Here is a 17598-nt window from a genome sequence, read left to right on the forward strand (position 1 = left end):
TATCCATAGATCCTTTGAGCATTTAAGAACTACTTGATAGGTTGCAATGTAGGTATTATAGGCTATATTTGCAGTGTTGGGCACCAAGTTTTCTTCAGGATATTGAAATGAGATTCTTTCTGTGTTTCACAGGAATTATCTAAATTTCCGGGAGTGGCATCTACAGTTTTCCATCTGTTCATGTCAGAACCTCCTTTAACTAAGCCTCTCTAGAAGGAGGGTCTTGCTTATTTGGTTTGATGTATTATTGGTGAGGCCAAGTCCAATATCATATACACACGGTGCTTAATAAGCAAGAACTGTTTGGAGTTTGAGTTTAATTTGGACACAGTTGGGCTCCATGGCTCATGCCTGCAATCTCAGTACTTTGGAAGGCCAAGGTAGGAGGATGACTTGAAGCCAGGAGTTTGAGGTCAACCTGGCCAACATAGCAAAAAAAAATTCTTGTAATTTTTACAAAAATGGTTTTAAAAAACAGCCAGACATAGTGCTGCATGCCTGTAGTCCTAGCAACCAACCCAGGAGACTGAGGCAGGAGGATTGCTTGGGCCCAGGAGTTTGAGGTTACAGTGCACTATGTGGTGCCACTGCACTCCACCCTGGGCAACGGAGCAAGATCCTGTCTAAAAAAAAAAAAAAACAAAAACAAAAACAAAACACCAAGCAGGAGGCAAGAGCAGAACTTGACATGTTTGGCTTTGTTTTGAGAAAACAAAATTTACCTGATGCCTGATGTAGCCTGGTCCTGAGTGATGTCATCCAACATGCTCCCACTCAAGGCACAGCTTCCTTGAGTATCCCACATCCTTGGGGGAAATCAAGATAAAGATTCTTACCACTTCCCATACAGTAAAGGAAATTTCAACGGAGAAAGAAAGAACGTAGGTAAAACTCCAGACCAGCAGCCTGAGCCTCTCTCTGCCACCTGGCCATTATAACACCCTCAAGGGTCCTACCAATGCCATGCCTTCTTTCCACTCCATGGAATACAGCACTGAAAACGACACTGGGAAGTAGTTTGCTTCCAGTGCCCTGACATGTGACAGTTTCCTGCATGAGACTGTTATTCTTATTTGGCATTTGGACTTTTAAATGACTCTGTGATTAATGCTTCGATGCTGCACGTGATAATTGTCTTGGCAGAAAGATGTCTTTGTTCTTGCCCACTCACCTTTTGTATGGTGTTTCCCACTCCTGTTCCCTTTTTATGAGTTGTTGATGTTCATCTATATTTAGCGAGTGTTTTGCTAATATCCAAGGAGTCATCAAAGGTGCAGCTGCTTCAGCGCTACAGGAAACCCCCGCTTTAGGAGGCTAGCTCTGCTCTAGGAGGATCTGCTTTGGAACCATCCTCTGCATAAGGATGAGAAACACTCTTCTTAATTTTTAAATTAGCTGGCTGAGGCATCCGTCTTTTCCCCCGTTTGGGGCTCGATGAACTCATATGTTATTCTTGGTTGACTGTGAGACTAATGAGGATGTTTTTCTGATGGTCTTTATTTGGAGTTATATTCACTTGTTTTTTCCTCCCTTTCCAGGGGCTCTTTTCTTCATTGTGTGGACATGTGACCTTGTTTTTCTGTTTTCAGTGTCCCAAGCTAGGAAACGTGTGATAGTCCTTTCCTGTTCCTTCCTGAGTTACTGGTTTGTGTCACAAATGCTTGGCTCACTTCCTTCATGTCCTTAGGAAAGGAGGTCCCCTAAAATGGCTCCCCCCACCCCGCTGCCTTTTTACCATGTGTGAACACTGCAGCAGAAGTCATTACAAGGTCCACCCTTCTTGAATGTCATCTAAATCTGGTTAATTGACAATATATTCAAAATACTGTATTTTAAAGCAATCTCACTATGAGACAATGTCATCATAGAGTTCTCACTGTGCTCTAAGCTGCCTCTGTCCACAAAAAGAGAATGCTCAAAGACAATTCCCCATAAGGCCTTATTAGTCTCTCCAGCAACTCATTTTTAGTCTTCCTTAGAAAGAGAAAATATTTATTCTCTATTTTTTGTAAGACAAAAAATAAACTAAAATAAATTTGTCAGCTATGATGGTGCATGTGCCTGTAGTCCCAGCTACTCAGGAAGCTGAGCAGGGAGAGTTGCTTGAGCCCAGGAGTTCAAGACTGCAGTGAGCTACAGTTGCACCACTGCACTCCAGCCTCGGTGATAGAGTGAGACTCTGGTCTCTTTAAAATAAAAACTTAAAAGTCAGGAGTGAAAAAGAAGTCACCCTTTTCATACACATCTTGAAACAAAATAAGTAGGGAAGGGAATTTTGGAATGGATTTCACAAGTTCTTTTGAAACTGACAGGAATCCACCAGAGAAGGAAAACTAAACACAGAAACTAGAATGGGTAGGAGGAGGGCATTTGAAGTAGTCGCTTCTACTTTCATTATTGTCCCTCCATCCAGTATGCATATTGCTCTTGTGGCAGAATTAGAGAGATGGAAAAACCAGCATTCCCAGGCAGCCCGCTTCGTGCGAAGCTTTAACACACCTTTTGGGGAGACACTGTAGTGCAGGTACCTCCCTCATGGTGATGTTATGAGGAGGAAATGAGTTGATGTTAAACGGTGTCTGGCATATAATAACTGCTGTAAAGCACTTATAAGCCTAAAAGTGAACTTCAGCCAAATAAATAAATATATATCCATTTGATTTTCATCATCCTCTGAGCTAGATTTTTGGCACAGACACCATTAATTGCCTGCTCAAAAGCTACTTCCTTCCTCTTTCCTCGTGGGCAGGGCTGACCTCCACTTGACAAAGGCTGCAGATGACATATTCTGCCTTTCCCAGCATTCCTTGCAACTGAAGCATAAACTTGGAACCCAATACCGGCCCATGGAGCCAGAGGACATTTTTGCTGGGGTCTTTTAGAAAGATTTTCCTGCCTTACAAAAAAAGCAGATGGAGAAGGAAAAGTCCCCCTCTATGCTTCCTGTGTTTTTACGTCTTTCTCTGACAGTCATCTCTGAGGAAAACAAGAACCTAGTTTTGCTAAACTAACTCTGGAACCACCTCCACCCAGGCTTGTTGTCAAGCATTGTGCACTTATGTCCTTACTCTTTAAGCCACTTCCAATCAGGTGGTCAGTTACTTGTAGCCAAATACATCCCAAAGAGTGCAAGACTATTTTATATGAGGAAATGGCGGATTACAAAAGTTCAATAAATTTACCAGCCAGACAAGTGGTAGAGCTAGATTTTGAACCTGATCTAACTCTAGAGCTTGAGTTAGATCTTACTGAAGTTCTTACTTATTACTGCCTACCAGGAAGCCGCCACCACAGTGCTCACCAACTGGACAAACAAGTTTAGGGTTTGGAACACCAAGGAACCACTGTGTGCAGGGATGACTGGGAAGAGTATAGTATTAAAAATGCCTTATGTATGTATCATGTCTTGAGAGTCAGGGCTGGAGATAAATACTTAGGAGTCATCAACATGCCAAGGGTACTTTAGAGCCCTAGGGCTGTTGAATTCTAGGATGCAAAAGAGAGAGTATGGAGGACTGAGCCTTGAGCTCAGTGCTTACTTTATTGAGTGCTTACTATATGCCGGGCACTGTGCTACTTTAAAGATATTAGTCCTTATAACAAATCAGAAGGCAGACACTGTTATTGATCCTACTTTACATATGGAGAAACTGAGGCACAGAGTGGTTTGTGCTTGTTTTGTTTGTATCTTGTCCAAGATAACAAAGCTAGTAAGTAGCGAAGCATAATATAAATTCAGGGAGTCTGGCTCTAAATTCCTGACCACTATAATATTTACTCTCAAGAGCTCTGCTTCTGTATCTTAGGCCTAGCTTATAGAGATGTGCTTTTATAATTTGGAGGATGAGTATATTAATACTATCATTAATATCATAGATGTCAACAAGGTCAACCCTAAGATTATGACCCTCCAGCAGATCGCTGCTGATATTCACTGCTGGATTACTCAAAGGATGCTCTAATGCATGCAAAAAAACACCAGTGAATTATAATCAGTAAAGGAGAAAAGTTCAACTTCAAAGAACTTACCCAGAAATTTTCAATACAAAATCTGAAAAGACACATTTTTAATTTTAGCATGCATGCAAGCTTTGAGCTTTATGGTTTTGTATTGTCCTTATTTTTAGTTTCTAGGTCTGAATCCAGCCTTGTAATTAGGAAGTCTTGAGGGAAGACACCACCACATGGCCCTGTTTCAGGATTTCATCATCTCTCTACACATTGTTACAGGAGTTCTTGACCATCTGCCTCTCTCTCATCTTATCCTCCCTGATTTCATCCTTCATAGTGTGATATAAAAAGCTATCAAATATAAATCTAAGCTTGTCGCTTGTCTCTCCTACTTAAAGTATTCCCAATTATCTATAGGATAAAAATCTAAGCACCTTAGCAAAGTATTCAAAGCCCTTGGCGATCTGGGTGTGTTCATCCCTCTGGCTTCACGTCCTGACCATTTACACATCAAAATACCAACATACCATTTGGTATACTACACCGACATACACAGACACACAACCATAGACACACACAGACACAGACACACACAGTCACACACAGACACACCATGTTTCTCATACCTCTGGGGCTCTGCTCATGGTGTTCTCTCTTCTTAGAATGCCCTTCCTACTATTTCACTTCAACTATACTTTAAAATCCATAAAGACTCTTCAATAAACCTCACTGCACCACTTACTGCTATCTTGACAAATTACCTAAATTCTCTGGGACTCCTTCCTCATGTTTAAAAATGGGGTTAAATGGAATACTATGTAGCCATAAAAAAAGAATAAAATCATGTCTTTTGCAGCAACAAGGATACAGCTGGAAGTCATTGTCTTAAGAAAATTAATGCAGGAACAGAAAATCAAATATCATATGTTCTCACTTATAGATGGGCGCTAAACACTGGTTATTTGAGGACATAAAGATGACAACAGTAGACACTGGGGACTACTAGAGGGGAGTGAGTAGGAGAGATGAGGACAAAGGTTGAAAAACTAACTATTGGATACTACGTTCAGTACCTGAGTGGCAGGATCAATCATATCTCAAACCTCAGCCTCATGGAATATACCCAGGTAACAAGCCTGCACATGTACCCCCTGAATCTAAAATAAAAGTTGAAGTTGTTAAAAATAAAACAAAAATGTAGTAAATAAAAATTCCTGAGATAATCCAACTATACATTGTCTACAATAAACTTACTTTAGATCTAAGGATGCACATAGGTTGAAAGTGACAGGATGTAAAAGGATATTTTATGCAAATAGTAAACAAAAGAGAGCAGAGGTGGCTATACTAATATCACACAAATAGAGTTTAAGTCCAAATCATTACAAGAGACAAAAAAAGACATTATCTAATGATAAAAGGTCAATTCATCAAGAAGATAAAGCAATTATAAACATATATGCACCAAACATCAGAGTTCATAAATATATGAAACAAATATTGACAGATTTGAAGGCAGAAACAGACAGTTTGACAATAATAGTAGAGGACTTCAAAACCTTACTTTCAATAATGGATAGAACAAAGAAACAGAAGATCAATAAAAAAACAAAGACTGGAACATACTACAGGCCAAATGGACTGAACAGACCTATACAGAACATTCCTCCCAATAATAGCAGAATACATATTTTTCTCAAGTGTACATGGAACATTCTCCAGGATAGATCATATGTTAGTTCATAAAACAAGTTTTAATAAATTTTGAAAGATTGAAAAAAAGTCTGAAATATATACTCTGCCCACTATATCTCAATCACTGTGCCAGGCACTAGGAATACCATGGTGAATAACACAGATGTAAGTTATGCTCTCAGAAAGATTGTAGTTTAAGTGGAGTTACAGAAAAATCAATTGCAATGCAATATGGTAACTTGTTGCATTTCAAAGTGTATTGCTTGAGTTATTTTCAGGTACAACACCTTTGCTTAGTTGTATAGTCACCCACCATAGGGCCTGGGTTGTACATAGCTGTGATTCTCCCTTAGAGACTATAATTGAAGCTGCTCTGCATCAAATTTTGTCACATTAATAACCTTTTGGATGCTACCTAAGGCAGATTTAAAATGTGACTGCCAATTATTTGGCACTCCTGCGATCAGGGAGTGAGGTCTCTGTCTCTTCCCATTGAATCAGGTGGGCTGGCAGTTTGGGCCAGTGGAGTATGATAGAAGTGATGCTATGTGACCTCAGAGTCAGCTTTCACTTTGTTCACTGGAACCTGCACACTTGAAGCCCTAAAGCTAGCATGTAAGAAGGTCAACTTCTCTGAGACTTCTAAGCTAACATGGCCACATGTAGATATACTGGTCAACAGTCCCAGCTGGGCTCACCTTTCATCACTTCAGCCCAAACACCAGACACGTGATTGAAGAAGTCTCCTCAGAAATGGGTCCTCCAGACCAGCCCTCATAATCCAAGTTAACTGCACCATTCAAATTACCCCAGCTGAGACTCCAGACATTATAAAGCTGGGAAGAGCTTTCTTTGAATTCCTGATTCACAAAATCCGTGAGCAGAAGTCTGGGGGTAGTTTGTCACACAGCAATAAACAATCAGAATATTACCACTTCATAATAATTTGCAGTTTTACCACACTGGACCAATTTATCAAACTATTGATTCAGAGCTTCAAATCTGTCTCTCACTTATCCCCCTGCAATACTGCAACATAATTTAATTCCAATGCCAACCACTCAGAGTTAGCATCAGACTCCATAGGTTTAAGGGCATGGTCCCCAATAAGACAACCTGTACTTCATATACCAGCTGCAATTTCAGGGGTGCCCAGGCTACCTGCACTTCTGACCAACTGGCTACATATCCTGGGAGTTTCCATGGCCTCAGCCATGTTACATAATTTGCTAGAATGACTCATAGAACTCAGGAAAGTGCTATACTTACAACTACAGTTTTGTTATTAAAGGATACTAATTAAGACCAACCAAATGAAGGGAGACGTAGCAAGGTCTAGGAGTGTCCCAAACACAGAGCTTTTGTGCCTTTACCTCATTAAATCAGAGCACATCACTATCCAGTCATACTGATATGTTCACCAAGCAGAAAGCTGTGAGCTTTGGTGTGGAGTTTTTATTGGAGTTTCATTACATAGACATGAGTGATTAAATAATCTCCAACTCCCCTCTCTTCCCCAGATGTCAGACTGGCTCAAAGTCCCTCTTTAATCACTTGGTTGGTCTTTCTGGTGATAAGCCTCACCTGAGTCATCTCATTAGCCTAAGCTCAGGTGTGATCCAAGGGGCCATGAATAAAAAGGTACTTTTATTACTCAAGAAATTCCAAGAATTTAGAGTACCCCACCTAAGAATTAGGGATAAAGACCAGTTGAATTATTTCTTATATAAACCCTCCTTCCTCCCCATATACTACTTCATTATATTGGCAGACTCAGCAAACTACATTTCTGCTTTGATGCTGGCTTCTTGTTAGGCTTAACCAAAAGGGTGTTAGAAGAAGACTGGAAGGAGGAGGAAAATATTTACTGCTTTGTGTTTGCCTCCTGTTTTCTTCCCATTCCTGTGGGCATCACCCCAGCCACACTTTCCACCCTGTAGTGGCAGTTCATTTCAATACCTACTGTCCATTACAATTTGTGGTTTTCCTACACTCCCAGAACCAGGTTCATTATGCCCCCTCAAAAACATGAGAACAAGCCAGTCATCAACAGTTACCACTCCCACGTAGACATCCAGGTCTCAGTCCATGAAGCCCCTTCTCCCAGCTCAGAGACACCAGCACCAGTCAAGCAGAATCTCTTCCTCAAAAGTCTGTGTCCCAGCCCCACAGGGTCCCCCATCCAAGTTCAAAGACACTAGAACCAGCCAGCTAGTAGCATCTCCTCAAAAGTCTTAATTTCAGCTCTATACATCCCATCTCCAAGTTTCTAAGTTTTAATAATTCTAACCACTGCACTTTGTTTCCTAAACTCTGGGGGTGATACATTTGTACATTTTTCCTTTTCTCCAATATCTAGTTATAAATTTTTATATTTAATTCCTTCCTTTAAAAAAGACTGGTGTCATTTTAATCTAGTGACTGATACACAGACTGTCAAAGATGACTCCTCTCCAGAATTGGTAACAATTCCATCATCACAAGAGTTCACCCTTGGCTTCCTTGGACTTACCACATCATCATAACAGGAGCTTTAGACCTGCACTATACAATAGAACCTACTATGATAATGAAAATGTTGCAATTGTTGCAATTGGCAATGCCCAACATGATGACCTATGGCCTCCTGTGACTGTTAAGAACAAAAATGTGACTAGTGCAAGCAAGAAACTAAATTTCCAGTTTTATTTATTAACTTTAATTTTATATAATTAACCTTACTTTAAATAACTACATTTCACTAGTGGCTATGGTATTGGACAGTACAGCTATATGCTTATTCTTATCTCTCTCATTTACTAGAACTTGTTCTATTTTTCTGCTAATTATGTTTTGGTCTGTCTTACCAATTGTGAGCTTCTTGAAGCATCACTGATTGTCTCGGTACCTGGGTACATGGCATAAGGAGACATTAAAAAATGATTAACAAATTGAGTATAGTGTGTAACCAGGGTAATGCAGTGGACAAAGACTGAGGCCATGTGTCAATGAAGAAAGTGATAGCCTTGGATTGTAGAATACAACTACTAGGATAGGGCACCTAACCTGTTTGTGCCTCACTTTCCTCATCTATAAGATCATTTATATCCCACAAGTTGCACTTGTTAGGAATCATGGTACTACTTACAAAATTGATCTAGAAGCTAAAGTTTCACCTTGGTATTAATTTTGACATTCTATCTTTCAAAACTAAGTTTAATACCTTATCCTCCTACCCGTGTCCTGTATCAACTAAATCTTTAAGAAACAGAAATATATGTCTTTTAAGCAGAAAATACACAGAAAAAGTTCTAGAAAGTTTGTCTCTGCTCCTTGGCATGAAGGAAAGAAGGAAGAACTCCACTTCCTTCTATAATTCATTCATCCAATTGGTCATTCAATAAATAATTATTTCACAAATTTCAAGTATCAGGCATTGTAATGCCCAAACTACTTTTTTTTAAGATTATGTAAATTAAATCTTTTTATCAATCTCTCTCAGGGCAACTTTTGCTTCCATTAGTAGTGTATAATATAGTTAAATATTCTACAAATTATATAATTGTATCTGTTGTACATTCTCTCAATTAAATGGTAAGCTAAATGAGGGTGGAAACCATACCTGTCTTTTCAACTTGCATCCCCAACAAAACCGTAACGTCTATGTAGCATCAATGTAGTATGTGACCACTAAATTGTTTTTGAATAAACGAATAAAGAGAAAAAGAATGCCATTGATACCATTTTGAAAATTGGTTACTAATGCCATACCTCACAAGAATTTAATAATCCCATTTGACAAGTTTTCTCAAGAAAATTGTCAACCAAGAACTGGAATTCCAAAGCCTAAAAGGGAATGTGGCTAGATAAAACATAAAGATCATAACTGAGCCCACAGTCGTCTGCTCATTAAATCAATGGCATTCAATGAATTAGCCCAAAACAAAGAACTTGAGAGGGGGCATAAAAAGATATTTTAAATTTGCAAAAGAGACAAAGTTCTTGAAAATTCAATCTTTCCATTGCAAGAGCAGAGCTTTTTGAAGAAGAAAAAGAGTTCTGACCTTCAAAAAGCTAATAGTCTGAAGCGTTAAGCTAGAAAGGAAGAGAGAATGCCTGATGATGTAAACTATAGTTTTCTGGCCCAAAAAGAGACTCATGTTGAACAGCATGTGGAAGGAAGAAGGAAAGAAGAAGCAATGGGGAGTCAGAGAACAGTTTAGATACTCGTGGATTTAGATGGTTTGCCCCTTCCCTCCAAGCCAAGCCCTATACTAGGAAAGACATTCCAGAAACTCTAAATTCAAGAATCCCAAAAAAGGTTTATAGGTCCTTAAAGTAGAGGCTGAAGCCTAGGTAATCAGCAGTCTCATGGAGAAGTCCCTTGTTCCAACACAGTTTTGCAACAGTCAAGTGAAAATGGTAGTAGGACATATCTGCAGAGAGGCTTTACGATGATTCCCTGAGCCTTCCACAATACCAGTGAGATAGAGAGAGCATCTGAAGTCCTCCATGCACAAAGAGAGGGGTTTATCATGAAGCTAAGGAAGTTTAGGCTTCAGAGCCCTCATCTGCATACCCCTTTACAAAGCCCCAGAAGAAGTCCTGGCGATGTGTTCACATGGTCCGAGGTTTTTATAAAATTCACAACAGTAAAATATTTTAACGCAATTGGTTAAGACCACTGTTTCTTTTCATTGCAACTTCCTCTCTGTCACACTTCCCTCTGTGTCAGATGGTGTTGGAGTAGCCATCAGCATATTTTTGATACAGCTAAGAGGAAGTTGAATTGAGGATACATTTATATTTGAGTTTAGTCAGATATATTTACATGGTTCCCAGCCACTTCTGTGTATAATTGTTTATGCTAGCTATCTAAGTATACAAATGAGTGCCAAAACTCCTCCTAGCATCCACTGTGCCGACTCAGCCAGAGTCATGGCACAAAGTTACAGAGCCCAAAGTTACAATATGATGTAAACATATCCTACAGCACCAAGAACCAGAACAAGATGGGTAGTAGAGGAGAACAGTTTAAAATGTATGAGCCAGGTGCTGGCCTATGGAAAGTTCTTCTAGTCAAAAGAGGTATGAAATTATAAAGTAAAGCATTCAGCTTTCATTGATACCTACTCAAAATGAAAGTGCTTCCAAGCCAGGAAATATACCAATTAATATATTCAACTTCCATGAAATTATCATTTTTTATCCTGTTTCTTAAAGGTAGCTCTCAAAATTAAATTAGGCCTCTCACCCCAAGCCCTGCGTTCTTCCCTGCTGTACCCAACAGGGGCACAGATGTGCTGAAAGAATGGTGCTAGACCTGTGGGGACCTTACATGCAGGAGAACAAGGACGCAGAGGGAACCACGTGGACAGAGACAAGGGCCCTTAGGACCCTTCTGCTATTAACATAAAAAGGAGAGATGCTGATAGTCTAAGACCAGAGGAATGCCTCCCCCAAATGCCAGAATGGAACTTAACTGGTACTTTGATCAACACCCAGGGAGAAGGGGAAAGGAGAGATTTGGCTCTGAATGAAAGACTAAATACTCAGGTGACCAAAATCCTATGGTGATTAAGTTGACATGAAAGTAACTGATATTTAATTCCCTGACATCAGTGGGAAAAAAGAATTGAGATCCTATTTCAGTTCAGTCACAGAAAAAGAAGGTTAATCTTTGGACACCTGAGTTTTGTGACACTAAACTTAACACCCAGCAAATGAATCACAGAGAAATTCTGCCAGAGTGGCTGAGTCAAGTCAATATACAATGTTTCTGGTGACAAGGTTGAACTTTACTTGAGTCCTATGCTTCTGGAAAACAATGTTGAGTAAGAAATCCCCCGCCCTCCTCTGCACCCACTGGTATTTTTGGGAAGAGTTAAATGCAATGAACCACGCTGCTCTTTTATATTCTAAACAAAATGCATCACTCTCTTTCCTCATGCCTACCATACGACTCACAGATGACTCTTTTGTTTACCTGCTTCTACAAAACCTTACAGTCCCTTCCTTCTTTCCCCTGAGATATTCCTCACCAATGAACATTCTCCCTATTGCAGCGGTCTGAGTAAAACCATCTCCTTAATTGCCCAGAGTATTACATCTTGACGCTGGCATGTTCTCAGTAAGCAGTAACCCAAAGGCTAGTTGAGTTTGCAGTTATAATCATAAAACTAGGGTTTTATAAGCAGAGTGCAGTTGGGCATATGAAGGATCTGAACAATCAGTTCCATCAAGAAGACTCTTCTGAAGTTAAAAAATAAAATAAAGGCCGGGCGCGGTGGCTCAAGCCTGTAATCCCAGCACTTTGGGAGGCCGAGACGGGTGGATCACGAGGTCAGGAGATCGAGACCATCCTGGCTAACAGTGAAACCCCGTCTCTACTAAAAAATACAAAAAAAAACGAGCCGGGCGAGGTGGCGGGCGCCTGTAGTCCCAGCTACTCGGGAGGCTGAGGCAGGAGAATGGCGGGAACCCGGGATGCGGAGCTTGCAGTGAGCTGAGATCCGGCCACTGCACTCTAGCCCAGGCGACAGAGCGAGACTCCGTCTCAAAAAAAATAAATAAATAAAATAAAAAAATAATAAAAAAATAAATAAAATAAAATTGCAGACTTCCAAATGATTATGGCTGTGTTTTACACAGATTTGAAAAAAGAGATGACCAAAAAATTTCCCTAAATTTAGCAATGATTTACAATAAATTTTATTTTTTCAATCCCAAGGGAGCTCTACATACATTTGATGAATTCAAACTTATGTCCAGGTAAAAACAATTATTTCTGTTGAAGAGCCATGCTTAGTGACTGCACACCTTTTTCAAGTATTTCTATGACACTCCAAGATACTTGAGTCACGTGTTAGAAACAATGAACTTTGTTTCAGGTAAAAATTAAAACGTGAAGAAAGAGGGGTTGACTCGACTGGGGTAGGCAGAGCGTCACAGTATCTGGAGCTGTTCTTTCAGAGGGCTGGTGGCCAGGCAGGACTCATGAAACAGACATTTCTTACCCCTAGCCTAATTCACCCCTAAGCTGGGAGCTGGGAATACTCAGAAGCAAATGTCTCTTCCAGGATCTCCTTATGTGGCCCCACAGACAAGAATCACCCTGAAACCTCTCCATTCCTCCAATCTTGTCATCTACGCTCTCTTTCTCGTTCTCTGACACACACACACACACACACACCCTGTCTCTCTCATGCACACACACTGTCTCACATACACACTCACACATACTCTCACACTCACACACTCACACTCACACACTCTCAAACATACACACTCACACACACTGGCTCCCTCTCACACACATTCCACCCTCTCTAATACACTTTCTCACACACACATACACTCTCACACACTCACACACACAATTTCTCGCACACACACTCTCACACACTTTCACATACTCCCACACACACACTTTCTCTCACATACACCCTCTGTCACACACATATACACAAACTTCATTTCTGGCTCTATACTCAGGCCTCTACTTCCCAATGACCTTGATCGTTTGAGAAGAAGGAAAAAGAAAAGTCTGTTCTTCGAGAAGTTCAGAGATCCGTCTTCCCGGGGCCCACTCCAGGGAAAGGAAAGAGACCAGGGGCAGAGAGCAGCCAGGCTAGGGGTCAGTCCCAGCCGCCCTCCACTCCCTGGCCCCATCCTTCCTAAGCTTACCTGCTATCTAGTCCAGGCTTGAAATTGCCAATAGGAAAGAAAAATCTACAATTGTGAAAACACAGACAACAGGTGTGTGGATATTTCCAAACTGATTTGAAGGCAAGATATTTTGTAAATATTATGAAAGGAATAATGTATTGGTCATAATTTGTATACCATAGCAAATGCATATATTATCCTTCCTTAAAACTATACAGACAAACCCACACATATTTTACAGGCTTCTTTAGAAATGTAATGAATATTAATTTAATATCTAGTCAAAATGTTCAAAACCAGCTTTCGTGCCACGTGAAGCATAGGATCACCCTGCCCATACTGTGGGTGGCACAACTTTCCAAAGTGGAATCGTTCACTGCCTTTTCATGCGGCAGCATTCCATTTGTTTGTTTGTTTGTTTTGAGATAGAATCTCGCTCTGTCACCCCGGCTGGAGTGCAGTAGCATGATCTCGGTTCATTGCAACCTCTGCCTCCTGGGTTCAAGCGATTCTCCTGCCTCAGCCTCCTGAGTAGCTGGGACTATAAACACCCGCCACCACGCACAGCTAATTCTAGTAGAGACAAGGTTTCCACATTAGCCAGGCTGGTCTCAAACTCCTGACCTCAGGTAATCTGCCTCCCTTGGCCTCCCAAAATGCTGAGATTACAGGCATGAGCCACCACACCCAGCCAGCGTTTCATCTTTATGCAGGATTTTATTTTAGATCCAAATTTGCAAAAGGGAGTCAACATATTGTCTAGTTTTGAAAACTAGACAAATATATCCGCATTATTCTTGACCCTCAACATTCTAATGAGGATGAGGGGGCATTTTTAGAGTTTACATTTTGAAGCAATCCCAACACTTTTACATCTCAACATCTAAGTTTCATTTCCTTCCCTAAAATCGAAGTGTACATTATTGTGATGGGTGTGAAAAGACCTGAGTGTAGTTAGATGAAAATGGCCTACGTGCGTACTAGTGATTTACGTTCAACACGGAAATGAGTTGTGATTTTACAGACAAGAATGATTTTTCCTTCTGTTTAATATTTAGGCCATGTCTCCTCTGGCATCAGAGTTCCTTATCTTTCTCCTCCTACTTCACACTTTCCATAAGCCTTCTGGTTTCACAGCAGACACACTATAAATCTTCTCCTTCTAAGTGTCCCACATATGTTTCATTAAAAGTGTTTGTTTCTTTGATCAGCTTGACGTTTTTTAATGCGAAAAAAAAAATAATAACTCTGTCACCTGGCACTTGGAACTGTAAAGGCCCTGAAAGCAGGGCAGCACATCTGAGTGGGCCCGAGTCAGGGGTCTGTGTTTGCCATTCAGACCCCCCAGGCATGGGCCTCCTCCTCTAGGATCCCAGAGAGCATTGACGGCATGAGCTAGAACACAGTCCTGGGGTAGCGGCTTTCCAGGGCTGCTGTAACAAAGTACCATAGACTCAGTGGCTTCAACAGCAAAAAATTCCTGTCTCACAGTTCAGGAGGCTGGAAGATCACAAGATCAAGGCGTTGGCAAGGTGGTGTCTTCTGAGACCCCTCTCCTTGACTTGGACTTCTCTCTGTACCTGTCAGTGTCCAAATCTCCTTTTTCTTGAGATGGAGTCTTGCTCTGTCGCCCAGCCTGGAGTGCAGTGGCGCAATCTCAGCTTACTGCAAACTCCACCTCCCAGGTTCAAGCTATTCTCCTGCCTCAGCCTCCAGAGTAGCTGGGATTACAGGCCCCTGCCACAGGACCAGGCTGATTTTTGTATTTTTAGTAGAGACGAGGTTTCACCGTGTTGGTCAGGCTGTTCTCAAATGCCTGACCTCAGGTGATCCATCCTCCTTGGCCTCCCAAAGTCCCGGGATTACAGGCATTAAGCACCACCCCTGCCCTAATCTCCTTTGTATCCAGGCAGAGTCCTACTGAATTATGACCCACCCTACTGGCCTCATTGGAACTTAATTACCTCTTTCAAGATCTTATCTCCAAAAAGTCATATTTTGATGTACTGGAAGTTGGGACTTCCGCATATGAATTTTGGGAAATAAAATTCAGTGCAACATACCTGATATTTTTTACACATTGGCAAAATACATGAGGAGGAAGAAGGGAAAAGAAAGCCAAGGAGAGGCAGTCACTGCTGATTCCTTGGCAAAGTGGAGTGGATTTCCCGGGGGCTTCAGATGTCATCTATTAAGGGGCTTGACTCACACTCACATAGGTTATGTCACCAACACTTCAGCAGGCAAATTAAGCCAACACAGAAAGGCCAAGGCGAGCTCTGAGTCACAGATGCAGGTCTGTATGGATCTTCTGGGCCTCTGCGACAGCCCATTTCCCAGCAGGGAGGGCATGGTGCAGAGTGTGATAAGGCCCCTAATTTTCCCTCCTTCTCCTCCTCCTCCAGGCCATCATTGGTAATGGTGATCTCAGAATAATTTCACAGAATCCACTGAGTACTTGTAGCCTTCACTCCCAGGAGTCCAAATGACTCAACTTATATTACATCTCCAGAAGCATAATTTTTGCCGCATAAAAGGGTACACCACGGAAAGCACTCTGTCCTGGGTAATTGATTCCTGTGCCACCCATTCCTCCTCCAATGGGACTTTCTCCAGAGGGTGAGGAGATTGCACCACACATCAGGACTCCTGGGTTCCCGTCTGTGGCCTGTGATGTTCTCATCAGTTAGCACACAGAGACGTCACCCTCAGTAATCATAATTAAATTGCTTCCCATACCACTCTGGCTGTACAAAAGTTAGCTTGAATTTCAGAGGCCATTTCACTTATCAGGTTGGACACTATTTGTTTGGGTTAAACCATTAGGTTTTTCAAGTCTGTGCAGAGTACTAGTTCCGTATTTCATTGCATTTTCTTCTTCTACTTCTCAAAAGTATACTCTCATTTGGCTTTGTAGCTGGAAAGTGTACTCTATGACTCAGGAAAACAAATGGCATAAATATTACCACCATCCCCAGAAATTGTGGGCGTGTGTATTAACGTAAGTAGGGCAAGGAAGAAGGTAAAAGAGGAAAGGGGCCTTTTTATTAGAACCCCCAAAATTTCCAGTCATAACCTTGTCACCTTATACTCCAAAGGTACACACTGCTGTCCTCAGCTTTCCTGATATGAGTGGTAACAGTTTAGGGAACTAGGAATGGCAGATAAAGCGCAAAAGATACCCTTCGTGCTATTTCACATTTCACAGTACTGTTCATCCAGTACTGTCTAATAAAGACACACTTCACTTCTTTACTCTGTAAACACAAATTTCATCATTAATAATCTTATTATTTCAATCTTTTCCCCCACTTACTTACATTATTGCACACAAAGGGAAAACGTTGTCTTTATTATAAGATACATTATATGTGCTGTATATGCAGACAGGCGGGCAGGTGCTATGACTGACCATCTCACCAGAACGACGGAGAACAGGAGAGAAATGGTTCCCCTCAAAGAAAGGGAAGCTGTGCAGACAAAAACAACAGCCCAGCATGATGGGAGGTGAATTCTGCAGAAGGAAGGATAAAGCCAAATTTTTTGTGACTATTTTCTGTACAATTTCAATAAATAGGAAAGGAAAATTTAGTTATGGGGCAGTGTGTTCCAGTCTAGACACAACCACTAATTAGTTATAAAACCTTAAGAAGCCTCCTCTTCTTCAAGCTTGTTTCTTCATGTGCAACCTGAGGATGTTAAAGAACGTTGTCTCCAGATGACCTCTGGGTCTCAGAGGATCTCCTTACATGACTGAAATGTGGGAGATTGAACTCTGACATCAAATAGCAGCATGAATATGAGAAAATCATTTAATCTCCCTAAACTTCATTTGTAAATCAGGAGCAATAATGTCTTAAGTCATTCACGAAATTTCATGTGCAAAATCATGTGGAAAATAAATATCAAGAGTTGCCACAGAGTAAATATCTTCTCTGTAGTGCTGTACTGAATACCTTCTTACAGCTGTATCAGATTTCTCTATTCTATTTATCCAATACAGTTATCTCCCCTTATTTGAGTTTCACTTTCTGCAGTCAACATTATGTTAGTGCAGTCTGAAAATATGAAATGGAAAATTCTGGAAATAAACAATTCTTAAATTTTAAATTGTGTGCCATTCTGAGTAGCTTGGTGAAATCTTCCACCATCCCACTCTGTCCTGCACAGGACACAAATTATCCCTTTGTCTAATGTGTCCATGCTGTCCATGCTATTCACCTATTAGTCATCAACACCATCATCTGCTCCTGATGGATGTCAGGATTGTCCTTCTTCTGACAGATCACCAGAAGGTCAACAGTA

The sequence above is a fragment of the Rhinopithecus roxellana genome, chromosome 21 (assembly GCF_007565055.1).
Source record: "Rhinopithecus roxellana isolate Shanxi Qingling chromosome 21, ASM756505v1, whole genome shotgun sequence".
In the NCBI taxonomy this organism is placed as follows: Eukaryota; Metazoa; Chordata; class Mammalia; order Primates; family Cercopithecidae; genus Rhinopithecus; species Rhinopithecus roxellana.